At 51.7% G+C, this 7,791-nt stretch overlaps 1 long non-coding RNA gene across 1 annotated transcript; it reads right to left on the bottom strand.

Annotated features, from left to right (window-relative positions):
- Positions 1 to 3,843: 3,843 nt before the first annotated feature.
- On the bottom strand, positions 3,844 to 7,279 carry LOC136501544 (uncharacterized). The gene is made up of 3 exons (XR_010770309.1): positions 7,049 to 7,279; positions 6,547 to 6,957; positions 3,844 to 4,885 (listed from the first exon to the last, which is right to left on the bottom strand). It is a non-coding gene; the product is annotated as an uncharacterized lncRNA (long non-coding RNA).
- Between the last annotated feature and the right edge of the window lie 512 nt (positions 7,280 to 7,791).

Raw genomic sequence — 7,791 nt, 5'->3', positions numbered from 1 at the left:
CCCTAGAGCTAATGGACAAGTTGAGCGGGCAAATGGCATGATCTTGGACGCACTAAAGAAGAGGATGTACAGAGAAAATGACAAAGCTCCCGGAAGATGGCTCAAGGAGTTACCAGCCGTGGTCTGGGGCCTCCGAACTCAGCCTAGTCGTAACACCAGGCGTCTCACCATACTTTATGGTTTACGGCGCTGAGGATAGTCCTCCCATCGGATATAGCTTTTAGATCAGCACAGGTAGAGAACTTCGACGAGGGCAAGGTCAATGAAGTACGGGAGCTAGAAGTAAACAGCGCAGAAGAGAAAAGGCTCGATTCTTGTGTACGTATGGCCAAATACCTTTGCTGTTTTATGTAGGTACTACAACAAGAATGTTAAAGAACGGTTCTTCGTGATCGGGATTAGTTTCCAGATCTGTAACCCTGCCCCTCGGACTATATAAGGCGGGCAGGGGATCCCTCTAAAAACATCTCTCATTGACATACAGCAATACCAATCAGACGCAGGACGTAGGTATTACTCCTTCTTGGCGGCCGAACCTGGATAAAACCTCATGTCTGTCTTGCGTCACCGTCTTGTTTGTGACTTGCGCATCTATCTGCCAACAATCTACTACCTTGGGCATACCCCTAGGTAGACTGCCGACCATATTTCGTCGACAATACCACATAACCTTGGCAGGGATTTTCTTCCACGGACGTTCGCCCTCAACATCACCAGGGTCATCTCGCCTGATCTTATACCGCGACGCATGGCATACCGGGCATGCATCCAATTTCTCATACTCTTTGCCACGGTATAGGATGAAGTCATTAGGACATGCATGTATCTTCTCGATTTCTAGCCCCATAGGACAGACAACTTGTTTTGCTTCGTAGGTAGTGGCGGGCAATTCATTGTCCTTCGGAAGCATCTTCTTTTGGATTTTTAGTAACTCTCCAAATCCCTTGTCAGATACACCATTCTTTGCCTTCCATTGCAGCAATTCTAGTGTGGTTCCCAACTTTTTCTGCCCTGCATCACAAGTTGGGTACAACAATTCTTGTGATCTTCTAGCATCTGCTCGAACTTGATCTTCTCCTTTCCTTTTCACTTTCACATTCTCTTTGTGCGTCACGAATGACCTGAGAAAGATCATCAGCCAGCTCATCTTCTGCGGCTACCTCTTCTTCAGCTTCTCCCATTGCAGTATCATTGAAGCACGCACCATCGGGAATAATATCATTGTCGTCCCATTGTTCTTCTTCACCTTCTTCCATTACAACACCGGTTTCTCCGTGCGTCGTCCAACAAATATAGTTTGGCATGAAACCCGATTTGAACAAGTGTGAATGAAGAGTCCTTGAGCAAGGATATTCCACCGTATTCTTACATATGGCACATGGGCAGCACATGAAACCGTCGCGTTTGTTTGCCTCGGCCGCACGTAACAAAGAATGCACGCCGTCAATGAACTCTTGGGAGCGACGATCAGCATTATACATCCAATGCCGGCTCATCTGCATTACATGACATAAATACCATATTAAAACCTAGATCATAATTAATTATTTATACAACATGCATGCCACCACAAAAGATACAAATTTATGAAAGCATCGCTACAATGTAGACAATCCCAACTACCACTAAAAGAACTAAAGCTAAAATATATTTTAGGAGCACAAGGATTTCGCGACCAATCTCAACTAAAACAGACAGATCTCTCGATTGTGCAACATCTTTGGACCTCATTAGCCACCGTATCTGCCTAGTTGTGTAAGATATTTTTGCACGAGTTCAACATACTCTTCCTCCCAGTAGAGGCCTGAACATCAGTCCACTGCCATCCCACTGAAATTAAAACACAAAATTAGAACTTTAATCACAACCATCATGAAAATAGGTATAAACTAACCATAATCATTAAATACGATAAAATAACTCACATTGCGATCCAGACACTTGTAGAAGATACGATCCTTGTTGGGACCCTCCTTCTTCACTCGGTACTCCATCATAATCTTCGTCTCATCACGACACTTGCCGCATGGAATGAGAGGGAGGCCCGGCCTAAGTCACTTTGGAAACCCATGAGAGGCCGAGGACCCGGAAGCAGTTGCCATCTACTCTCTATACTCATTTTTAATACACTATAAATTTCTCCTTTTATAAACAAATAAAATTAAGAAACTATAAAATTATCTAGATCTCTATACTCATTTTTTAATACATTATAGCTCAAAAACATGTTTTAATAAATAACCATCCGTACTAGTTGACCTTGCTTACGTGATCATCTCGGCGAGCATTTCTCCACCGGACAGGCACCGTACTTGGTCAAGGAAGAGCTCCGATTCTACGAGGAAGGGAACACGGTCTTCCACGACCGTTGTCGCTCTCCCTCGTAGAATCAAAGCTCCTCCTTGATATCCGTTACCGCTCGGCAGAGAACATAGTTCGCCGAGATGAACACGGTCCGCAAGTTCAACTAGTACGGATTTTCTATAATTTTCTAACTATTTTCTAAGTTTATATTTATATATACTACGTTTAGGTACTGGTGATTGATAGACTACTACGACGATATCGGGACATGTGAATAAATAACCATCCGTACTAGTTAACCTTACTTACGTGATCATCTCGGCGAGCATTTCTCCACCGGACAGGCACCGTACTTGGTCAAGGAAGAGCTCTGATTCTACGAGGAAGGGAACACGGTCTTCCACTGACCGTTGTCGCTCTCACTCGTAGAATCAAAGCTCCTCCTTGACGTCCAGTTACCGCTCGGCAGAGAACATGCTCGCCGAGATGAACACGGTCCGCAAGTTCAACTAGTACGGATTTTCTATAATTTTCTAACTATTTTTCTAAGTTTATATTTATATATATACTACGTTTGGGTACGGTGATTAACAGACTACTACGACGATATCGGGAAATGTGAATAAATAATCATCCGTACTAGTTGAACTTGCTTACGTGATCATCTCGGCGAGCATTTCTCCACCGGACGGCACCGTACTTGGCCACGGAAGAGCTCCGATTCTACGAGGAAGGGAACATGGTCTTTCACGACCGTTGCCGCTCTCCCTCGTAGAATCAAAGCTCCTCCTTGACGTCCATTACCGCTCGGCAGAGAATATGCTCGCCGAGCTGAACACGGTCCGCAAGTTCAACTAGTACGGATTTGCTATAATTTTCTAACTATTTTCTAAGTTTATATTTATATATACTTTAACCTTCTTTCATGTAAATATGCAAGCTTGAAGTGATTTTGAGCTCAAACTGCTTACAAATGAAAAAAACCACAATAAAGAACCATATATATATATATATATATATATATATATATATATATATATATATATATAGTGAACAAAATGACATAAGACAATGGTGAAAAATGAGAGTATGAGATTGGTAACCTTTACAACTGAAGAATCGATAGAGGAATCGAAGAAATCGACGGAGGAATCGAAGAATGGATAGAGGAACAATGGAGGGAGGGAGAAAGCAAGAACACTAGTGCAGTGAGCTTCAAAATGTGCTGAGCTTGGGCTCGGGGAGGAAGGAGACTGCCGATATATAAAGGGAGAACATTTAGTCCCGGCTGGTGGCTCCAACCGGGACTAAAGATAACTTTCCAACCCCGGGCGCAGCCACGGCCCGGGAATAGACCTTTACTCCCGGTTGGAGCCACCAACCGGGAGTAAAAGTATACCTTTAGTCCCGGTTGGTGGCTCCAACCGGGACTAAAGGTCCCTACCACCTCTGTCTGGCGCAGTAGCCGTTGGGCAGGGACCTTTAGTCCCGGTTGGAGCCACCAACCGGGACTAAAGGTATTTCTAGTCCCAGGGGGCAAAAAATTCTAGCACTAGAGCCCATTTTGGCCGAGGATCAAAGGTCTGTTCTCTACTAGTGTTATGAACTCTACAGAGTGTGTACAATTTGGAAATCCCACACGAAGTGCCCTTAGCACGGGGCCCGGCGAACTAAGGAGCGCAACACCCAAACTTGGACCCGCCGTAATGGCACCATCCTGCCTCTCTCAGGCCTGGGAAAAACAACAGATCGCCACCGGGTACTTGAAGCTGTGAATCCGAACCAACCGGGCCAATGGTGTCTGAGTCTCGGGATAGTGTGTGCCCCACGCTCACCCTCCCTAACACTATCCGCTAACTCCTACAGTAATGGTGCCATCCTAAGCAAAGTCACAAGCTCAGGAGCCCTCCCATGGAGCGTGTGGTGTGCACGTAAAAGTCCTATGAAGCATGATCACACCAACATATCAGTCCTTATATGGCTAGAGCAACCATCTCCTCCAATGGGTCGCAAAAGACACGTGCCCTCGACGACACAATCACCACACCACCTCCGTATCCACAAGTTGTACCCACCACAGGTACCTTCAGGGAGCCCCAAGTACTCCCCCGGCATGTCACGTCAGTCACTCCAGCCGAAGTTCACCCTCATACCACAACTCTAATGCCTCACTCTCAAGGAAAGGAGAATCACTCATCCCAAGTATCACTACACAAAGCATCGGCTCGAAAAGCCTCCACTCATATTCACCATCCAACATCCATCAAGTCTCGATAATCAAAGTAGTGAGGTATATGCAAGCAAGCAAGGTAAAGCATAAGCATGCGCGAATATAAATAGGAGTGGGTATGCCAGGGTATATGGGTTTCATTCAAGGCGGGTGCTCAATCAATGCAATCAAGTAGCAAGCAAGCAACAAAATAAAAAGCGCTAGCAGAACTACTGCAATGTCTAAATAGGTTATACTAAGAGAATGGTGTAGCCAAGACACTTGCGTTGTCGGGATGGTAAGCTTTAATTTGTCAATGTCGTTATACTCAGCACGGCCCGTCTTGTCCTTCAGCCTTCCTCGGATCCAAAGCTAAGCAAAACGTACAACACAGAAATAAATATGAGCGACTACTAGCAATAAGATCCAATAAACAGCAATTAGAAGATCCAAATGATCTCAGGAAGGGCACCAAAAGATAGTTTATGATTTTAGAAAGATTTAGAAATTAGTTTCATATTTTTCTAAGCTAAGATGAATTAGTTATGAATTTTTGAAGATTGAAAACAGGTTTGTTCATTTTTAGAAAACAAGGAACTGAGGGGTGACGTGGCTGATTCAGGTTGACGGGCTTTGGTCTATGGGACCATGGCTCACGGTGAGCTGGAGTTGGTCTATGGTGGACGTGCGAGCTAGTTCACAGTGAAACGAGTCCACGCGAGGTTCGTCCAAGGCAGCTTATGGCGGACTACGTCATGGAACAGCAGCTTCAGAGAAAGCAGGCTCCTAGAGCGCGCCCAAGTGTTCGTCGAGATGCTGCTAAGGCATCCACCGCAAATGGCGAGGGCGTGGCGGCCAAGACGGTAACGCCGGGCAAGCTGGTGCCGGTCCGGTGGCGTCCGGAGTGTCCGTGCACGTCCAATGGCCCAGCCTTTGAGCGTCGCGTGCGTGTGTGCTCGAGGTCGCGGCCATGCCATGGCCATGGGTGTGACCAGCGCGGCGCTTCGGTCCGCGGCGTGCGCGTGATGTAGCGGCGGCAAGGTGACGACTTCGGCAGGTTTGAGAACGACCAGCACGCTCATGTGCCTCGCCAGGAAGGGCGAGCACGCGGGGTCATGGTGCTCCATGTCCGCGGCTCTACAGAGGGTCGCCGCGCCCTGGCCGGCGAACATGTCGGTGTGCGTGAGTGCGCGACGGAGTGCAACGCTTGAACGCTAAGTGTATACCGGTGATGTCCGTGTGCAGGTGCGGCTGTGACGCGTCAAGCGCTCGCCCAGGGGCGAACAAGGCGGGACGCGGTCGGAGCGAGGGAGAAAGGCTAATCGATGCCCGTGGAGCGCTCGACGAAACACCTCCTCTGCACCAGGGTGCTCGACCGTGTGGTGTTGCTGTGCTCTGTGCAGCGTGTGGGTGCGCACGGCTACTGCCGGTGCGCGTGTGCGTTCGTGCTTGGTGCCAAGGCGGTGGCAAGGCGGCAGCCTTGTGGTTGCCAACCGCGGCCATCTGTGCTATCTCCAGGATGAAGACGTGGTTGCGTTCGTGCGTCTGCTCGGGGCCGTGGCCGGCGGCGGTGTGGGCGTTCGTGCTTCTCATCAAACACCAAGCCCTTGACCTCCTTCGTGTGTGCCTGAGGATGTGGTCGCGGCAGGGGCCAGTGAGGCCATGGCTGCCGTTTGTGCACAGCGGAGCACAGCAGTGCGTACGCGACGCAACCGCCGTGGGTGTCCCATCGGTGCGGTAACGCGCTCCGGCAAGGCAAGACGCCGGCACGAAGGCCGAACAGAGCAGAAGGGCGGCCGGTTCGCTCGTCTGCTCGATGCCGTGGGTGTGCGACGTGCTCTAGCTGTGGCTGTGTGCGCGCGTGTCCAAACTCCAAAGGCCAAGCCTTTTTGGCCTCGGCGTGTCCGTGGGTCACAACGACAACGCCGTTGGCCTATGGGCATGCACGGGAAAGGAGCCAGCTCGATGGCTGGGGTAGGCAGTAAACGAACAGAACAGTGCCAAGGTCCAAGCTTTGGAATGGGGAGGCTCACTGGTGGGCTAGGTGAATATTAATGTAGATCGCTTGACGCCGGTCGGAGTCGGTGCAAGCAGCGAGAGGCGGCTTGACGGCGAGGACTCGGCTCGAGGGCGCGGAGAGCACCGTGGTCGGCTTGGGAGGCAAGAGGCAAACACCGGTGCGAAGTTAGTCTTCTCGTCAGAAGAGGCGACGGCCATCACCGAGAAAGGTGAAAGCTTGGCCATGGGGCTTACAGTTACGGCAGGTCGTGGCTACGGTTGAAATCGTGGCGACGTCGAGGTGGTGGTCGTCGGGCGATTCATGGCAGCGAGGCAGCAGGAGGTCGTGGCCGCGCGGAGGGTTGGCGTCGTGCGCGACGTGGCGGTGCCGATCCCGTGCACCGGCTCTCTGCTTGAAGAACAAGGGCGCCCCCTTGAGGTCGCTCCTGCACGCAAGGAGAAGGCTTGAGCCGGCGTGGGGTGCTGTCCAGGGAGCTAAGGCCAAAGGAGGAAGCTTGGGTGGCTGTGGAGACTCACCGGCGGCTCCGGGGTCGTGGCCGCGGCGTCCGCGGCTCCGCGCCGTGGCGGGGCGAAGGCGGGGCGTCGGGGTAAGATGGTGCGGCGTCGGTGGCTCGCCGCGCGTGCTGGCTCGGCGTCACGCCATGGCTGTGCTGGCTTCTTGGACTCCCTCCGCGGCGTCGTTGGTGGGCGTGGAGGAAGGGAGAGCGAGGCAGAGGAGGCGAGGGCTCTGTGGCGGCTGGAGGGAGGGAGATGGCGAGGGAGGCCTGGGCACCCGGCTTTTATAGCTGGAAGCTAGGGTTCGGCGAGGGGCGAGGGTGACCAGCGGGCGGCGGTGATTTTCGGCGTCCGCACCGCCGGATGCGTGGCGTGCATCCATAGCACGGGCAGGTGGCCAGGCTGAGAAGCTTTGAGAAGGGCTAGGGCTCGGGTTCGGTCACGGTGCATCCGTAGCACGGGCAGGTGGCCAGGCTGAGAAGCTTTGAGAGGGGCTAGGGCTCGGGTGCGGTCACGGACCTCACGGAGTCACGGTCACGGGCGCTCCGCAAATTGCGGCTCGAGGCGCGGCTTCAGGAGGGCCCAGGTGGCGTGCGGTCGCATCCGAGGTCGAGCGCCGTTGCTTCCGACGGAAGGCAGTGCGACCGGACGGAAAAGCATAGGAGCGCGTACGGAGGAAGGAGGATGACGGCGGGGCGACGGGAAAAGAGCGACGGCGTCTCGGTTCCTCCTTCCTGCTGCGACTGTACGAGCGGGTCCCACGG

This window comes from Miscanthus floridulus, chromosome 13 (genome assembly GCF_019320115.1).
Source record: "Miscanthus floridulus cultivar M001 chromosome 13, ASM1932011v1, whole genome shotgun sequence".
NCBI lineage: Eukaryota > Viridiplantae > Streptophyta > Magnoliopsida > Poales > Poaceae > Miscanthus > Miscanthus floridulus.
Note: the sequence above shows the minus strand (reverse complement) of the source record. Positions and strands in the feature narration are given on the sequence as shown.